We start from the raw sequence: 19,049 nt of genomic DNA, 5'->3' as shown, positions 1-19,049 counted from the left end.
GTGGAGTCGGTTCCGACTCATAGCGACCCTGCACAGGGTTTCCGAGGCTGTAAATCTTTACGGGAGCAGAACGCCTCATCTTTCTCCCGCGGAACCGCTGGTAGTTTCGAACTGCTGAACTTGCGGTTCACAGCCCGATTCGTAACCACTACGCTACCAGAGTTCCTTAAAATATACTATACTTCACATGTAAAAATCATCTAACAACAACATAGCAATACATTAAATATAAGACCTCCTTCAAGAAACCCACTTTTCAACGACTTTAGACACATACAAGGGGGCTTCAAAATGATTTGGAAAAATGTAATTAAAATATCGTTTTCCCACTAGCCTTTTGAAGTCCCCGATAGAGTCTCTAAATTTCGCAACATTTGTAAATGAACCCTCAAAGCTGATTGTCTTTAAGATTAGGTTAAATAATCCATCCAGCATTTTAGCGAACACCCGTTCAGGGAGCTGAACCACTTTAATTGGGGTATCAATCCTGTGAGATTTTCCAGTTCTTGATTTTGGAATTCCCCAAATAGCAATTTCCTATGGATTACCATTTCCCAACTAAGAAACATTCCCAGTTTCTTTAAAGAACCGGGTATTTTAAAACTTGGCCTTCATTAAAGTTTGAACAAAAGTTCTAACAAATGTACATTTCATTAAGAGGCTTACCTTATACCTTAAAATAAGGAGTACTTTCTTACAGTGATTAAAGCTGACCCTTGTTGTTCTTGTTAACAACTCCATGAAGCAATGTGTTTTCTATTTTCACTTGCCTTCTTTAACAGCAATCTGACAGTTGTAGGTCAACAAAAAATCTCATCCTCTTTTTAGGAGTACCATTAGGTTTCCCAGCAATACGTATTTTTGAAAAGCAATTTTAAAGCATGAAAGTGCCAACACTATACTTGGCTGTGTTTTCTCACCAGTTCCTCTTAGCTTAACAGATAGCACCCTAGATAAGCTCTGCAATCAACTTTAGCAGGTTCCCAGGGACAAGCTCCTGCTTTTTGCTGATCAGCTTCATTCAATTATGTCTTCTTAATTGTTCGTGTTCTAAAGCTCATTAAATGAAAAATAACATTGCTTTCTTTTGGGTGGGACACTTGAGATTTGAGAAATAGCTACTTCATCTCTGCTATAAAAGCACAAGTAAATTAATTTAATGATAGTTGGAAAAATCCAATAGATTTGTGCAAAGAGAGTCCTGACCTAAAAAGGGAGAATAGGATTAATAAAACTGAATGCTAAATGAAGTCAGGAAAAATTTTAAAATGCTCCCAGTTTTTCCTTTAAGGCTAACTTTCATGAAACTTGGAACCAGTTCCATAATATTTGAGTATGCTCACACATGTTATTCAATTTGAATTTTAAAAAAGACTTATTGCTGTTTCATTATAGATTAAATATGGAAGGAAAAAGAGGATTTTGAAATTTACTTGAAAATGTTATTTGAGAGCTTAAGAAAAAATCATGTCTAATTTTAAGATTGAAAAACCAAGGTTCATTTTAAATAAATAGATTAAGAACCTACTATATTCTAGGCTTTGTAATATGTAATGGGAATACAATAGTCTCTAACTTCAAGGGATTTACAGGCTGTTGTGCATTGCGAGTTGGTTCCGACTCATAGTGACCCTGTATAGGGTTTCCGAGAATGACTGGTAGATTTGAACTGCCGACCTTGTGGTCAGTGTAGTGCCTATCTACACTAGCAGACCAGGACTGTGGATTATAAATACAGTTTGTATACTGTTTGACATATGTAAAAACTCAAGCTTAGCAATTCTCTACTCAATGGCACTAACTAAAGCAAAAACTACACCTATTGCCATTGAGTTGACTTGGACTCATAGTGGCTCCCTGAGTTCGAGGAGAACTTCTCCACAGGTCATCTGTATGGAAGCTGATCACCAGGCCTTTTTCCCCAGTGCTCTTGGGCGTTAAATAGTAATTTCACTAGTGAATTTAGTAACTGCTAAAGTTTCTATTTCAACAGGATTTGCCTCCATAGCATGAACTGCTTATCCACAGGCGGTCCCCACATTGCATAACTTTCATATGTATAAATTGTAATGAACCACAGTTTAACTAAATAACACCAGCTCCCAAACCAAGAAATTCTAATTTCAGTGACCACAGTCATTTGTATAAAGTACAAGCTTTACCCTTTGCGCTGAGAAGTGGGTTCCTACTCAGAGGGTCCCTTTATAAGATTTCCAAGGCTTTAAATCTTCCAGGGAGCACAAACTCTCATCTTTTTTCTGCAGAGGGGCTGGTGGTTGGAATACAGACCTTGTGGTTTGCAGTCCAGAGCTTATCATACACAGCTACCACACTCCAAAAGTGCTATGCAAATACTAGAGAAGCCTCATAGTTAGTGGTCAATCATGTAACTTCTTTTGAAGTCTATTGGTGATAATGAAACATGGAATAAACCACTGGACTGTAAGGTTGCTTTGAACTATAAAGTTGACAGTTCAAACTCAGCAGCCACTTCTTGGAAATCATATACAGGGTGACCACGAGTCAGAACCAATTCAACAGCACTTAACAACAACATGGATAGCAAAAGGAACCGTGGTGGTGCTGTAGGGTTAGCAATGGACTGCTAACTGCAAGGCCGGTAGTTCAACTCCCCCAGGTGCTTCAAAGGACCAATGCCACTGTTGGCTCCCATTATGACTTAGTCTCAGAAGCCCTACATACAGTCGCTATGAATTGAAATTAACTTCATGAAATGGGTATGGTTTTGCTTTGATAGATAGCAAAGAGGATGGTTATGTTATCATCTTATTTTTTAGACTTTTCTGCAAATAGAGTTTTGGGGTTTTTTTATTAGTGAATCAGATGAGGGAATTGGCCCAGGAAGATGAAATGGTAGTTCAGAAATTAAAACTAATTTCATCAATACTGGAAATAAAACCTGAGTAAAACATAGAATGGATTATAGTAGAAACAACTGAATTTAAGTCTTTCTCAGTGTAAATTGCAATGTGCTAAATGAGTATTAATTTTAGCATTTACAAAATTCTATACATTCATAACTGAGTTAAGAAAGCTATTAATATTTGCACAAAAATTTAAAAAGTCAAAATCATAATTTTTTCATAGATAGTAAGGCTACTTTACACAGTTTCAGCTTTCACAGCCATTTTATGTTCCCAAACTACCTTATAAATTAAGGATCCTTAGTATGCTTGCTTAAAATGAAGAAAACAATTAAATATCAACAGATGAATATTATTTCAAAGATCATAACACAAAATCAATTCTAAGACAAGGTTTTCATCATGTATGTCTGTCATACTTTTTAAATACTCATGGAAGGAACCCAGATGGTGATGTAATCATCGCTAATCAGTTATACAAGTCCTGGCCACAACAAGGTTGGTGGTTCAACCTCACCAGCCACTCCTTGGAAACCCAATACAGGGTCGCTATGAGTTGGAAATGATTCAATGGCACTTAACTACAAAAGCAACAATACAATTCCTGGTGCAGTACTGTTGGAAAAGCACTGGACTGCTGATTAGAAGGTTGGTAGTACAAACCCACCAAACAGTCCTTAAAAACCCTACAAAAGGTCCCTCTGAGTCCTAAGTGAATGGATGGTACTTAACGATGGAAGTTAATTTAAAATTACTCTTATGTGTTTGGTAGGGTTACATTTTTTTTTCCCATTATTAGAGTCCTCTTGCCAGTATTTCAATTGAATTCATATTTCCATATTAATGTAACATTTTCCTTAAAATACTATTGCTAGGCGTCAACAAACTGGTTCCTTATCATATTAACTCCATATACAACAGAACAAAGCACCGCCTTGTCTTGAGCCACCCTTAAAATCATAACATTGTGAGTTCATTGTTGTAGCCACTGTATTGATTCATACTATTGAGTCTTCCTCATCTTTTCTGACCAAGCATGATGTCCAGCAGCAGGTAATGCTCCCTCCTGTTAACATGTTCTAAGTTCCATGTGATGAAGTTTTGCCATTCTTGTTTTCTAAGGAACATTCTGGTTGTACTTCTTCCAAGAAAGACTTGTTTCCTCATCTCATAGGACAATAGTCTTCACCAACACCATTATTCAAATGCATCAATTCTTCTTTGGTCTTCCTTATTCATTGTTAAGATTTTGTAGGTATATGAGGCATTGAAAATATCATGGCTTAGGTCAAGTGCACCTTAGTGCTGAAAGTGACATCTTTACTTTCTAGCCCTTCCAAGAGGTTTTTTTGTAGCAGCAATACGCCATTTGATTTCTTGACTGCTGCTTCCATAGCTGGAGGCCTGGTGTGGCGCTGTGGGCTAATGCCGCAGACTACAAAGTCATTTGAACTGCAAGGTCAGTAGTTCAAGCTCACCAGCTGCTCCTTGGAAACCCAATACAGGGTCACTATGGGTCGGAATCGACTCGACGGCACTTAACAACAACAACAACTTCCATAATTGTTTATTGTGGATCCAAGTATAATAAAATCCTTGATTTTAATTTCAAATTTCACCTCATTTATCATGATGTTGCTTATTCATCTGATTGTGAGGATATTGTTTGTGTGTGTGTGTGTGTGTGTGTGTGTGTGTGTGTTAAGGTACAATCCATACTGAAGTCTGTAGTCTTTGATCTTTATCAATAGTTATGTTAAGTCCTCTTTCCCTTCGGTAGCAAGGTGTACCACCTACATATCATAGGCTAGTAATGAGTATTCTTCATATAGTTCAGCTTTTCAAGTTATTTGCTCAGCATACAGATTACAGATTTAATTAGTATAGTATTCGAGCACAGCCCTGTTGTACAACTTCCCAGATTTTAAATTATGCGGTATCCCATTTTCTGTTTGATGACTGCTTCTTGGTCTATGTACAGGTCAGCATGAGCACAATGGATTGTTTGATATAACACCCATTCTTCACAATGCTACTTGTAATTTGTTCTGCTCTACAGGTTGAATGCCTTTGCATTGTCAATATAACCAAGGCACACATCTTTCTGGTATTCTCTGCTTTCAGTTCAAATCTATCTGACATCAGTAAGGATGTCCTTTGAATCATGTTCTCTTCTGAATCTGGCTCAGATTTCTGGTAACTGTCGGAAGCAATCATTGTTTTAAGTACTTGCATATGATATTAATAATATTATTTGATAATTTTGCATTCTGTTAGATTACCTTCCTGTGGAGATGGCACAATATGGATTTCTTCCAGTCATTGATCATTACATAAAAATCTAAAAACTGTAAACAAATTCCTGTGGCAACATATGGGTATCTTATAGGAATCATCAGTGTATAAGACTTCAGAGAAGTCACCCATGGTAAACAGATTTCAGCGGAAATTCCAAAGAACAGACTAGGCATCTTTTTTAAAAGGCAGTCCAATTCTGAGGAATTAATCCCTGAATAATTTATGAATAGGAGTAAAACATTGCTTCATTATGAGCCCCTCAGTTGAAAGGCACTGAAAATACAACCGAGAGTGACCTCCTCAAAGTGGAGTTGACCTCAATACTGTGGCTGGAGTAAATCTTTCAGGACCTCCATTTGCTAAAAGAGCACAACTCAAAATGAGAAGAAATAGATACAAGCATCCATTATCAGAAATTACAAAACCTGAAACTAGGAACATTAGAAGCCATCAAAATTCAAATGGAGCACATAAAGATCGTATTGTGGCATTAGTGAGTTGCAATGGACAGGTTTTGGTCATTTTAATAATATGGTTGACTATGCTGGGAATAATAATTCCCAATGACAATGATAAAGTGAATGGCTTCACATTCATCATAAAAAAGAACATTTTAAGTAAAATTTTACTTGCTTGTGATCATATTGTCTAATGATTTCCACATTCTGTTGGGTCATTTCTCTTTGGAATGGACACAAACATGGATCCTTTCCAATTAGTTTGCCAGATAGCTGTCTTCTTTTCTTTTCATAGATGAATGAGTGCCTCTAGTGCTACTTCTGTATGTTGAAAGATTTCCATTTGTATTCCATCAATTCCCAGAGCCTTGTTCTTTGCCAATGCCTTCAGAGTACCTTAGACTTCTTCCTTCAGTACCACTGTCTTTTGATCATACACTATATCTCTTGAAATGGTTGACAATGATCATTTCTTTTTGGAACACTGACTCTGTATATTGCTTCCATTTTCTTTTGATGCTTTCTGCATCATTCAATATTTTGCCTATGCAATCCTTCAATATGCTAGGTTGAAGCTTGATTTTTTTCTTCAGTTGTTTCAGCTTGAGAAATGCTGACAGTGCTCTAATTAACTTCAGGCCTTTGTAGATTTCATTATAATATTAGATTTTGTCTTCTGGAGCTGCCCTCTTGAATTTTCTGTTCCGCTCTTTTTTTTTCTTTCTTTTTTTTTTTCAGTTATCATTTTATTGCAAAATGATAGAATCCATGACAAATTTAAACTATAATTTGGTATCTTTTAGTTAGGTACCAAACTTCATTAAAAATCTGCTTATTTAAAATGATCATGGAACAACTCCAAATGCTAAGTAAGAATAATGAGAATCAACTTACTGTCCAATCATTGTGTTTTATTCTCTTAACATCCCAAACTCAAACTTCATCTTTTGTTAAGGTAAAGTGTAACTTGACAGCAATATACAAAGAATGATTATTTTATCACATAGACTAGTTTTCATTCAGTCGACTAGCAATTTCAATTGGAATAGATACATTTATACAACTGGCTGTGCTTGAGCCTTCTTAGCAAGCGACTTTAGATCTTGAATGCACTTGGCAATTGTCTCCTTGTCCTGCTGTGCAGAGATGCTACACACCACATTCTTCTCCACCTAGTTTGTCACGTGCTCTTGTTATTTTTGACACATCATATTCTGCACAGAGATGTGATAGTCCAAGCGATTCTTCACTGCTGGAGACAGCGTACGCAGACCCTGAGTTGATCAGTGACAGCCCCATTAAAACACCTCTGAATATAATCAGTTTAACCCTGATGCTCTCCTTCCTCCTGAAAGTATATAGGAATATTAAGAACAATGTAGCATTTTAGGTATAGATAAATGAAGCCCGGTGCCTGAGATCTTGCTCACAAACAAAAGTTTGCAAAGTGTACAGAGACAGCTTGGTTCCTTTCAGGAACCTTGCTTTATGTTATGTATCCTTAAGAAACCGCACGTTGCTACTCTAGATCATTAAAGCCTAAAAGTTAATATATAACAGCTTGATTGAACCTTTTTTTTCTGTAAAAATAAAAATGTTAGATTGTTAAGAAAATCTATGAAAATATCTTAAAAGTTGTTCCTGTGAATCATTATGTCCTGTTTTGAATGATTAATCACATTTCAGTTCCGTATCCTGTCTTAATCACATTCTCCCTTTGTGACATCCTCCCTGAGTGAATTACATCCTTCCTTTGTAACAAGTCCCTCCCTAAAAAAGAGAATAAAAGGCTGAGGTAGAGTAAGATCTGTAGGCAATGCTGTGCAATGCTAGGCAATATGTTTGCAGATCTGTCTACCTGCCAGCTTGCATCATATCTATGTATCTGTCTTTTTTGTATATATTTCATCTCTCTCTTTCTCTATCACTTTCGCTGCCAGATCTCCCTTCTTCGTGACACCCACACTTCCTTGTCGAGGTGGGACACCGACATAGGACCTCGACACTTCACTTCATTGTATACTCTGTGCAGCTATTTCCAGTAAGTAACCTCCAAGGCCATAACAATATTATTCCTCTGAACATCAAAGAGGTAATGGTATTTGTCAACCAGTGCCTGCTGCGCCTTCTCATGTTCAATTGCATCTTGAATGTATTTGATGAAAGTCTGCTTCACCTCTTCAAGTCAGGCAAGTTTTTGCTCATTGAGTTTATAAGCAAACTGTTCATAAGAGGCGCCATATTTTTTAATTACATAGACAATCAACCCTACTGTTGCTGTGGTAGAGAGAGTGTTTCTGGGGTAATCACATTCATTTTTTTGGATAGACAATACAAGATAAGTCCAGTTCTGAAAATATAGGGTCCCGTGACGCTAATTTTAGGATAAAGGAACTGGAAGGATTCCTCAGGGATCAGTGCAAACCAAACTTTTCCTCCATATTCAGGAAGCGGTGGTACAGGGGTAAGACTTGGCTGCCCTGTGTGACAGATCCCTGTGGTTTGCAACATCCCTTGACTTAGGAGTGTTGCATTCTTCAAAGACAGGGCTGCTATTGTGGTGGCAGAAAGTATCACTTAGGATAACATGGTCAGAGAGGGTCCAGGTGGTAGTCTCAGCATCCCTGTGACCCCAACCCTGTTCAATTATTTTACCTCATCATTTCTTTCATTTCCTTTAGCATTTCTATACTGGAGAGCAAGTTTCAGAATCTCGTCTGAAATCCATTGTGGTCTTTCCTTTCTTGCCTTCTTATAGACTTTTTTTCCCCCTCTTCCTATATGTTGTTCAGCTGTCATCCCACAACTCATTTGCTTTTCAGTTATTAGTGCCTAATGTATCAAGTCTGTTCTTAAGATGGTCTTTATATTCATGAAGGATATGTTCAAGGTCATATTTTGACTCTGGTGGTTTTGTTTTCATTTATTTCAGCTTCAGCCTGAATTTGCATATGAGCATAGTCTGCCCCTGGTCTTGTTTTGGCTGATGTGATAGAGCTTTCCCACTACCTCTTTCCACAGATATAGTCAATTAGATTTTCTATGTATTTCGTATGATGAGGTCCATGTATATAGGGATTTTTTTTATGTTAGTTGAGATGGATTGACACAGAGGCAGCAACAATGGGCTTAAAGGTAAAAACAATTGTCAGATGCTTCAGGACCACACAGCATTTCATTCTGTTGTGTATACAACTGCTGTGAGTATTTACCTATTCAATGGCACCTCACAATAACAACAACAATAGTGATGAGGAAAAGTGTGCTGTAATAACTGAGTGACAAGTGAGGCCTGATGCTTGTATTCATGTTGCATCTGCTTCTCTGAACAGACTCTGTGTATATCATTTTGGTATATGAGAAGACATATAATTTTATTGAGCATTTCTAACCTAAAGTTTTAAATGTGAAATATTTTTATTTAACAAATAGTCTAAGAAACGGAGCTAAAAAGAAGAACAAACAGCTCTGGCATCTGTGAGTCTCTCAGTGTAATAACGTCACTCAAGATAAAGGGATAAAGTCATGAAATTAAATGGTGTCAGCTGGTAAGATGGTATTCTTTAAAAAGACAGGCATTTAGTTCCTCCTAAAAAGCTGGCTTCCACATTAAATTAAACTAAGGAATGTGGTGCTTAAGGTAGATCAGTCAAACACAATCGTTTGTTTTCTACAACTATTGCTTCCAGTTAAACATTAAAATAAAAATGCAAAATCCCTAGGTAAAGCTTTTACAAGTCAATGTTTGAAGAATTGAGAAATGAAAATGTATTTTTAAACAATATAATCATCCCCAAACTTTTAGACTTTGTACTCAATCCATCAGACTTATTTGAGCAAAATATTACTAGAACCAAGATGAATGATAATCACGTATTACAAGCTGATGAATAATGTTACCCTGAAAGGCACAATGAACAACTTTTCTTTGTGAAACAGAACATTGACTGTGACAATTATTAAAACTCTCACCGCTGAACTTTCAGTATACTCAACATTATTAAAACATGCGGAAAATATAAATGGGTGTTTCTGTTTTTCTACATTTTTAAAAATGGAAAATTATTGGCAATGCCTGACCTGAAGGAAGATATTAATCATTACAATAGTCAAATAACATAAAGTAAATTTCAAATGTTATGTATTCTACATAAATTACTCAGGAGTAACAACATGAAGGCTCATAAACTTGCATACAAGCCAAGAAATATTTCTTAGGCAAAATTGCATGTTTAAGACTTTCCAAACCAATGTCTTTGGATAAGGCATTTTTAGCATACTGCTCCATTACCTATGCTTCATAAACAATTCAGCTATCTAATTTAATTTAGCAATGAACAGATTTCTCAGCAGTACTATTTGTATTTTACGAACATCTCGTAAGAATCATAGATGGCAGTGTATGGCAGTTCAATGAAGAATAATCTGTAAACAAAGTATCCATCTATCAACAAAGTCATTAAAGATCATAAAATAACCCATCCTTGACTGATTAATGCTGCCAGTGGAAGGGATTTCAAGCCATTACCATCTAGAAAATATGCTGGCATGTGTTTGCATTTTGTATTCAAATCACATAGTTATATGTGGTATAAAGCAGTGTGTTTTCTTAACCAACCAACAATTAATGTAATATTTTTATAAGAAAGACACGTTGAAAAACAGTGAATATCCATGGAAGTAAATAACTTCATTTGCTCTCCAGAGAAAATACAAAAACAAGTCTATTTATAATAAATCAAAGAGCTAATATTGATTTTAAACTTCTGATGTAGTTTGATTATTTCCTAGATCTATGTCCTTAAGGAGCTCTGGTGGCACTGTAGAATAAGTACTGGACTGCTAACCACAAGGTTGTCAGTTCAAATCCACCAACCGCTTCACAGGAAAAAGATGAGGTTTTCTGCTCCCATAAAGATTGACAGCCTTGAAAACCCTGTACAAGATAATTATGAATCAGAATTGACTCTATGGCAGTACTGGTAGTGATTAACTATGTCCTTAATGCTGTGGGGGGGAAAATTAATTTGTATTTCAGGATAGTTTCATCATTGAGATTGAAGGTGTTTTATGGGTAAAAATTGCCACCTGAAATGGTGAATTATTACCTTCTTTTCTATGGTATTTAAACAATTTCATTATCACCATAATTATCACTATAACTACTCTCATGTTAAAACCAAAACCAGTTGTTGAGTCTGTTCCAACTCATGTGCGTCAAAGTAGAGTTTGAGGTAGACTCAAATCTCATCTTTTCTTTAGGTTTCAACAGACTGCTTCAACCATCCTCAGCAATTCCACAGCTCATGCTAGCAAACCAAAAACAAATCCTACTACTGTCAAATTGATTCCAACTCCTAGCCACCCTATAGGACAGACCAGAACAGTTCCTCCGGGGTTCTGAGGCTATAAATCTGTGTGGAAGCTGACTGCCTCATCTTCATTCTGTGCTGCAGCAGCTGGTGGTCTAATGCACTGGACTGGAAAATCATTTGAACTGCAAGGTCAGTGGTTCAAACTCACCAGCACCTCTTCTGAAATCCTATACAGGGTCCATATGAGTTGGAGCCAACGGCACTTAACAATAACTATTTACCAATCATGCTGTCCATAAGTCCTTCTTGAGGGACTGCTCGCTACAGATAACATGTTTAATGTTCTACAGACAATGTTTCACCATCCACAATTGTAAGGAGCATTCTAGCTGTACATCTTCTAAGACAGTTTTATTTGTTCTGGCAGTATAGTTTTCTTCACTAATACCATAATTTAAAGGTATCAATTCTAACATCTTCCTAATTCATTGTCCAGCTCTATCACGCATATGAGTCAATTGAAAATACCATGACTTGTCTTGAGTATATCTTAAGTCCTCAAATTGACACCTTTGCTTTGTTAGAACATTATAGCAGATTTGCCTAATGCAGTATGTCCTTTGACTTCATAACTGCTTCTTTCATGAGCATTGATTGTGGGTCTTAATAAAACAAAATTCTTGACAATTTTTTGCTTTTTCTCAGTTGATCATGATGTTGCTTATTGGCCTAGTTATGAAGATTTTTCTTTTATGTTGCGGTATAATCCTTATTGAAAGTTACAGCCTTTGATCAGCACAAGCAATGGCTTCAAGTCCTCTTAACTGTCACCAAGCAAGGTTTTGTCATTTGCATATTGCAGGTTGTTAATGAACCTTCCTCCAATCCTGATACATAGTTCAGTCTTTTCAGCTTGAGAAATGCTGAGCATATTCTTACCATTCGGTTTTTTAAGTTCAGGTCTTTGCATAGTGCATTATAAGACTTTACTTTGTCTTCTTGAGCTGCCCTTTGAAATTTTCTGTTGAGCTCTTTTACTTCGTTATTGTTTCCATTTACCTTAGCATCTCTAAGCTCTAGGGCAGGTTTCAAAGCTTCTTCTAATATTCATTTTGCTGTTTTCTGTTTTCCCTAATTTTTAACAAACTTTTTTTTTCATGTACCCTAGATATAATACTAAAACTCATCTGGTTTTTGGTTATTAATGTTCAATGTGTCAAATCTGTTCTTGAGATGGTCTCTAAATTCAGGTGGGATACATTCAAGTTGTACTTGGCTCTCAGGGATTTCTTTTTAATTTTCTTTGACTTGAACTTGAACTTGCATATGACCAACTGATAGTCTGTTATGCATGTTGTTATGTTGGTCCCTGCTGTGTTTTGACTAATGATTTTGAGAGTCGTGGTGTGGTACTGTAAGTTAATATGCTGGATTACAAAGTTGTTTGAACTGCAAGGTCAGCAGTTCAAGGTCACTAGCCCCTCCTCTGAAACTCTTTACAGGGTCACTATGGGTCAGAACCGACTCGATGGGACTTAACAACATCATTGAGCGTAAAGATTCTTTCGGTGTGGAATTCTGTAGTAAAATACTGCTTAATTGAAAAGAAAAGACATCATCAATGCAATTGTAATGAAGAGTGCTCACTCAACCTATATTTGGAGAGTATTTTCTATGACCTTAGTAAAACGGTTGTGGTAATTAAATATTTCTACTCTCTGGTAGCGTAGTAGTTACAAATCGGGCTGCGAACCTTAAGGTCAGCAGTTCAAAACTATCAGCTGCTCCTCGTGAGAGAGATGAGGCTTTCTGCTCCCGTAAGGATTTACAGCCTTGGAAACCCTGTATAGGGTCGTTATGGGTCGGAATCGACTTGACGGAACATAACAACAACAACAACGTTCCCTGTACAGCTTTTAGTCTGTAGGCAATAAAAGGCTTGGTTTTATTGAGTCTTGAAAACATTAGAAGAGTAAACTTCAACAATTATTACAGGTACAACTTTTAATATATGCAGTGTGCTGGGTAAATGGAACGTGTTTTCTAGAGAGTGTTCTATAGCTTTCATGATTAACTAAAGAGAATTTCCTCAAGGGAAAAACAATATTTATAGAGGCACTGCAGGTAAATGTGCTGGGTTACAAGGTTGGTTTAACCGCAGGTTGGTGGATCAAGCTCACCAGCCCCTCCTCGGAAACCCTATACAGTGTTGCTATGAGTGGAAACTGACTCAAGAGCACTTACCAACAACAGCAATGCCCTCATTAGGCTTTATATTTATTTCGATGGGTTTCAAGATTCTGTGGCAGGTCGAGTAATTTTCACTTTAAAAGTGCTGATTTCAAAAGGTTCCAAAGATTTGTAACGGTCACACAAATTTGAAAAAATTATGAAGATTACAACATTGAAAACTCATTAGGACAATTGTACGTTGTCCCAGGGTATTATTAAGAGTTGAAATTGATTCGAAGGCAAACATCAATGACATCTCTTAAAAGTTCTGACTTTGTATTTGCCTTATAGTTTTATTTCTTCATTTGTTTTTAAAAGTTTGTAATTGCCATCTCAAAAATATGTTTTATATTGAATTTGTGTGAGGTGCTTGCTGTCTAAGGATTTTGCCACATTTTCTCATTCCATCTTTACACCAGTTGGATGAGAAAGGTGCATTTAAACATCGAAAATAAGAAAAAGAATATTGGATTCTAGAAATTAGCTAACTTTCATAAGGTACTTGCCTAGTATATTACAAAGGTAGGATTCAAACCCAGGTCAGTGTGGATACCAATATCTTTATATAGTGAAACCTGTGAGAATCAGAACTTAGTGGAATAGCCTTATTTTTCCAGGTTTCACCAGAGAATGGGTTAAGGGAGCAGATTTAAGTCTCAGATGAGTGAATGGCAAAGACCTAAAAAATAATTTGAAGAGGTGTTTAGGGCAATTTATTCGGCTGGTAGTAAAATTTTGTTCTGTTTCTTGTTACCACTGTTTGATTATTTAAATTACCACTGTTTGGTTATTTAAATTACTTGGGAGGGGGAAAGTCCATGGATTCTACAGATACTTGTAATTATTACCAAAGCATCTCAATGGCATAAGTATTAGTATTCTATATGAGCAAACTTATTAAAAATACAAAAGAATTTAAAAGTAACTAAACACTTAAACTATAGTACTATCTCTTACGATTTAAGAGGTCAAAGCTTAATTTAAAAAATTTATAATTTTTTATGTTAACTCTCATTGTCTCCCCAAGTCATGTGTACTTAGAAGGACCCCTGTGGGCTTCTCTTGCAAGGATGTGATGGCACACACCAGGAATATGAATGTTTAGTTACATGTTTTAACTACTATATAGTTAAAGTGAGGATGTGGAAAGTAAGACCAAAAGATATAGAAATTGAGTCTTCAAAGTTATCTCATCAGATTTCTTCAAAATTCTGTTAGCATGCATTTAAAAAAAAATTCTAATTAAAACAACCCCACAAGAAATCTAAGTTTGTTTATTCCTATGGAGAACTATTTTGCCCAGATAATTAGAGCATCAGCTGTTTCTGAAAACGGAGTCAAAGGCAAACTCACCAATAAAGGACAACACTATTTGAAAGGTGTGGGACCTTTTGTCATTAAAAGAACACATGAGGGAGCCAGGTATCTAGAGACAATGAGATAAATGTGGATGCACAGACATATCAAGCTTTAGTTCCTCTGCTTTTAATCCAAGTACTTTAGGGGCAGTCCAGAACACACCCAACACAGGAGACTTGTGAAGATCCCTACAAACCAGCTTTGTACTGGTAGCTTCCTGTTTTCCGCAATGCTTTCCCTGAGTCAGCTATCCTTGTTTAGCCATGTTGTCACTCATTTATTTTCCAAACTTTCTCAAACAAGGAAGACAAGAAAAGATGGAAAGTTACAAAAAAAAAAAAAAAAGAAAGAAAGAAATTGTGTGATTGATTTATATCTACTCTTTCTACTTTCCCTCTTCTCAAGTATTCTATTCTTTAAAGCAGGGGGTGGGGAACACCATCTGGTCTGGTCCTGCCAAGGCAACTGCAGTTGTCAGCCATCACATTGTGGTTGTTGTTAAATGCCACAGAGTTGGTTCCAACTCATAGCGACACCCTATAGGATTTTCAAGGAGCTGGTAGGTTTGAATTATTGACCTTGTAGTTTGCAGTTCTATGTGTCACACCAGGGCTTTAGGGGTGAGTTACCTAAATGCTTGACCAAATAGAGCAGGACAAATTTTAAGCTGATAATTTTGTATGGCCTGCAAATGGTGTTATAAATTTTGACAGAAAAAAGGTTCCCCACCTTGGCTTTAAAGGCTTTGGAATGAACAAACACACAAAAGACTAAGATCAATTAAAATAAATTACCATTTTTCTCTATTAAATATCTAGAACATTCTAGCTTTTTCTATCCAAAGACTCTAAAGGCTTTTGCAGAGTAACAGAATAACAAACAGGTTTTTAAACATAACCAAAAATCACACACTCCAAAGTAGAACAGATAAAAATCCCATAAAAACTGAAATAAAATGAACAAATTGAATACAATCAGACACCCTCAACTGAACTCAAAATACCTTTCTTTGTGAGGGCTTTTGGAATATAACAAAATAATACTGCTATATACAAATATAAAGGAGCACTGGTAGCACAGTGATTATGTGTTGCCTGTCTAACCTCAAGGTCAACCGTTCAAATCCACCCATTCCTCCAAAGAAGAAAGATAAGGCATTGCTCTCATAAATATTTACAGCCATGGAAATCCTATACAGGGTCAATAAAAGTAGCAACCGACTCTACAGCACATCATGGCCACCACCACCACCATACAAACATATAGAGTCCTGGTATGGTGCTGTAGAAGAAGCACTGGACTGCTAACCTCAAGGTTGCCATTTCAAATCCACCAGTCACTCTGTGGAAACCCTATACCGGATCACTATGATTTGGAATTGACTCGATAACACTGAACAAAAAGCATGCAAATAAATTCATGGGGTCTTGGTGTGGCACTACAGGATAAGCACTGTACTGCGAGCCACAAGGTCGATAGTTCAAACCCACCAGCAGCTCCTCCAAAACTCTATCCAGGGCTGCTGTGAATCAAAACTGACTTGAAGACACTTGACAACAACATACATATATATTTATGAATAGAAATTGAATTAATAATTGGTATTACAAAGAATACAGTGGGAAGGTAGAGTACCTAAACTAAGGTGTTCACTAACAAAACTATATTACCAATAAAAAAATCTTCTCTTCCTTTGCATTCTTAGCCTTTTAATAATTGTTGTTGTTTGTTGTTGCTATGTGCCATGGAGTCGGTACCAACTCATAGCAACCCTACACAGGGTTTCCGAGGCTGTAAATCTTTATGGGAGCAGAACGCCTCATCTTTCTCCCGCAGAACCGCTGGTAGTTTCGAACTGCTGACCTTGCGGCTTGAAGCCGGATTCGTAACCACTACGCTACCAGAGTACTCTTTCTTAAAGTAAAATGACCAATTTTGAATCATCTAAAGTGACTATTGATTAAGATTAACTGAAAGAAAAAAGAATACATTTTCTGATAGACATAACAGAAAATAAAGAGATGACCACTTCAAAGAACATCACAATTTCATAGTCTGAAAAACAAACAGCAAATTGTATGTTTGAGGTTCTTTTCATGCTCCAAATTATGAGATGAAAATTCTGTCTTTGACTTAGTTATAAGAGGTAACTAAAAATATTTGTGTAAACATACTTTTATATGACATTTTATGTCTTACGTAACCTAACACTTGGACAGCAGTCATACTTTGATGGGACATAAAGCAACAATTGAAGTAGTGTAAAAACATATTTGAATACATTCCATTATAATATTTCAAATCACATTTCTTGTAAGTATTAAGAATATCTCAATGTTTTTTGTTTATGTATCTTTTAAACAATCAGTTTTCTTATACAAAAGAACACATAGTATAACAATAAATGATACAGCAACTCTGTAAGCTAAAAGAAGTTTAATGATTTCTGTATGTTTGATTCATTGCTATTCCAATATTACCCAGAATAATGCTGACTAAAAATTAAGTAAATTAATCAATAACAAAGATAAATTAATTTCTTCTTAACTAAAGATATTCATCAGATGCCAAATCAACAGATTTCTTTTTATTTTAAGATGTTAGTTAAATTTAGCTATTAACAAAAGTCACCTGGAGATATTTATTTACTTACTCTAAGTGTTTACCTTTAAAATGGCAGTAGCTATTTTAAAGGTAAACATAATTCAAAGATCAGATGAATCTATTTAAACCTGTGTTTAGCTTGCTACAGATTTGTCAGTTGTCTAAAATAAATCCAACTCACAGACCAAAATAAAAATGAAAAAAAAACTTATTTTCACTTGGTTACATTTTAAGCATACGAGGCACATCATAATCTTACGTTTGAATTCAAGGGAGCAACAATGTTGGGTACAACTAGGGAAACATAAAATGTTAGTCAAAAAGAGTGACTTTGGGCTAAAAAAATTACTATATACTGCAGGTTTCAGGACAAAGGCATTGCTATGTCCCCTAAGTGCACTCAGTTCAAGAAAGCAAAGAAACTTTATCATACACAAAAGGCAACATTTCAAATATATATTGTGAAAAAGAAAGAAAAAAAACAAAACAAAACAAGAAACTATCAATGTTGAGCATCTACTTTTATGAGGGGACTCAAATGATTTCACAAGAAAGGTTACTGACACTATGGCGGAATTAACAAGGTAGCATGTACCATCACAATTTCAAGAGATGTAAAGCAACAGGAAATCTATCTCCCTCCCCTTCCAATCTCTCTCTTTCTCTCTTTATCCCCTTCTCCCCCCCCCCCCCCCCACACACACACACTGGTACTCAAGACTGGGAGAGGTCAAGGATCTTGGTATGTTTAATGTTTCCTACAATAACCTAAGAAGACACCTAATTAAGCAAATTAGTCACAATTTTAACATTTCAGCAGATAAAAAAAAAAAAAAGATTAGTTAGGATTAAAAGAGGTGAAAGCAAGCAGGAGTTTAATTCTGACCAAGTCCTAAATACCAGAAGAGGCAAAATGACTTAATTAATTATTAGATACTTCCCTGAAGAAATAATTAACAATCCAGTGTTACAAGTAATTTTGTGAGCTCCCCAACTTTGGGTAATTTTCTATGAATTTTTTATAGATTAGTTCTGCAATGGGAGAAGGCAGTAACTTCAAAACCAGTTCCAACTTTAAGTTCATATGATTTTTCACAAAATGTGTTATCTACTTAGTATTTTAAAAAAGTATCACTATTTAACCATACATAAACATACAGGCAAAAAAAAAAGAACAATACTTAGTAAGAGCAATTTATAGCAACACACACGTGTGTGTGTGTGTGTGTGTATGTATATTGTTGTTAAGTGACCTCGAATTGATGTCAACTCATAGCAACTATGTATAGGGTTTCCAAGGAGTGGCTGGTGAGTTTGGAAATGCCAGCCTCTGACTTAAACCAACCTTGTAGTCCAGCGCATTAACCTGCAGTGCCAAACTATGTCCCCATTGTTGTTGTTGTTGATGTTAGGTGCCATCGAGTCAATACCGACTCATAGTGACCCTATGCACAGCAGACTGGAACACTGCCCTGGGCCAACCTTACTACAGTTGCCATGCTTGAGTCCATCGATGCTGCCACTTAGCCAATCCATCTCGTTCGGGGTCTTCCTCTTTTTCTCTGACCCTCCACCTTACCAAACATGATATCCTTCTCCAGCAACTGGTCCCTCCTGGCAACATGTCCGAAGTTTGGACATCTTGGCCTCCAAGGAGCACTCTGGCTGCACTTCTTCCCAAATGGATCTATTGGTTCTTTTGGCAGCCCATGGTACATTCAATATTCTCTTCCAACACCATAAAAACATCCATAATATCTGATTTTTCTCAAATACTATTGCTGTTATTATTGTTGGTAAGTATTATTGTATAGATTACATCTCATAGTAATCTTACATAGGATTTCCAAAAAATCGGCTGATGGGCTTGAACTTCTGACCTTGAAGTTAGCAGTCCA

General features: G+C 36.3%; 1 protein-coding gene and 1 pseudogene across 3 annotated transcripts in view; both read right to left on the bottom strand.

Annotated features, from left to right (window-relative positions):
• PCDH15 (protocadherin-related 15) overlaps window positions 1-19,049 on the bottom strand; it is a 1,066,306-nt gene that overhangs the window by 1,000,955 nt on the left and 46,302 nt on the right. The gene's annotated exons all lie outside the window — the stretch shown is intronic.
• Window positions 6,697-8,230, bottom strand: LOC102826789 (annotated as a pseudogene).

The sequence above is a fragment of the Chrysochloris asiatica genome, unplaced genomic scaffold, assembly GCF_000296735.1.
Source record: "Chrysochloris asiatica unplaced genomic scaffold, ChrAsi1.0 scaffold00003, whole genome shotgun sequence".
In the NCBI taxonomy this organism is placed as follows: Eukaryota; Metazoa; Chordata; class Mammalia; order Afrosoricida; family Chrysochloridae; genus Chrysochloris; species Chrysochloris asiatica.
The sequence above is the reverse complement of the archived record's forward strand: the minus strand, read 5'-3'. Positions and strand labels throughout refer to the sequence as shown.